The sequence below is a fragment of the Mus caroli genome, chromosome 8 (genome assembly GCF_900094665.2).
Source record: "Mus caroli chromosome 8, CAROLI_EIJ_v1.1, whole genome shotgun sequence".
Taxonomy (NCBI): Eukaryota; Metazoa; Chordata; class Mammalia; order Rodentia; family Muridae; genus Mus; species Mus caroli.
In genome coordinates this window covers 10,378,589-10,379,635 of record NC_034577.1, presented here as the reverse complement: position 1 = coordinate 10,379,635, position 1,047 = coordinate 10,378,589, and the positions used below count along the sequence as shown (strand labels likewise).

At 43.8% G+C, this 1,047-nt stretch overlaps 1 protein-coding gene across 1 annotated transcript in view; it reads left to right on the top strand.

The window, feature by feature from the left end:
• Tdrp (testis development related protein) overlaps positions 1-1,047 on the top strand; it is a 19,165-nt gene that overhangs the window by 1,304 nt on the left and 16,814 nt on the right. The gene's annotated exons all lie outside the window — the stretch shown is intronic.

The following is a 1,047-nucleotide window of genomic DNA, read 5'->3' as shown; positions in this document are numbered from 1 at the left end:
ATAAATTTATTTATTTATTTTTTAAACATAGTGTGAAAACTGTGGATGTTGCAAATCTTTCTTTTGAAACTTGGAAGTAGTCCGAGATTGCTTCTTCCCTAGTTGGAGCAAAAGAATGTCTGTTAGGAATGAAGTTTCATTGTAAGACATTTCTCTGATAACGCTGCCAGCATGCAGACATTCCAGCTGATGAGTGTAAGCTTTTAGGTATGGTTTGTATCTGAATTTACATTTGAGAAGTCACCTTTTTGTGTCCCTAGAGCTTACCTAGCTTTTATTTTCCCAGCCTTCAAGGTTTTGTAGCTAGACGGCAACTCTTAGAAGGCAGTAATGAGCATTTGTTTGTGGTCTCTAGATATTTTTTAAATCATCTTCTAGCCAGCAATATGTGTTTAAGTTTGCTTCACGTGTCTTTTCATGGTTCGATAGTAAGTTTCTTCTTGGCACTGAATACTAACCCTTTGTCTCGGGGGACCAGTTACGTGTTTACCTTCGGAACATCATGTCACCTTCCAAGCTTGGATGGCTGTTGCTGAAGCTCCTGTAAATAGGCAGGGTGGGCTTTCTGTAGAATTTCAGATCTTTTAAGTATGACAATGTGACTGCTGGGCTGTCATGGAGTGCATTTGTGTGTGTGTGTACATGTGTATACGTACATGTGTGTATGACCGGTAAGTGCAGGCAAGTGTGCATGTGGAGGTCAGAGGACAGCTTTAGAATCAGTTCTTTCTTTCCACGTCGGTGAGCAGGGTCTCCTTGTTTTTACTGGTTCCCACCCCCAGCTTCGGTCCCAGTGGAGTTCTGGGAGTACAGACACACTGCCCTGCGTCTGAAATCAAGATCCGGTTGTCAGGTTTGCAAGCACCAGTCCGTGCACAGCCGCCTCCCCCCACCCCCCGCCCCCAGGTTCCCACCATTCCCACTGAGACCCTCTCTCCGCCACTGCCCACTCTAGTTCTTACACACAAGAACAAATTTCTCTGCACTGCTTTAGAGTATTGGCTTTTGTTTTTGTTTTTTGTTGTTGAGAATAAATGTCTTGAGGGT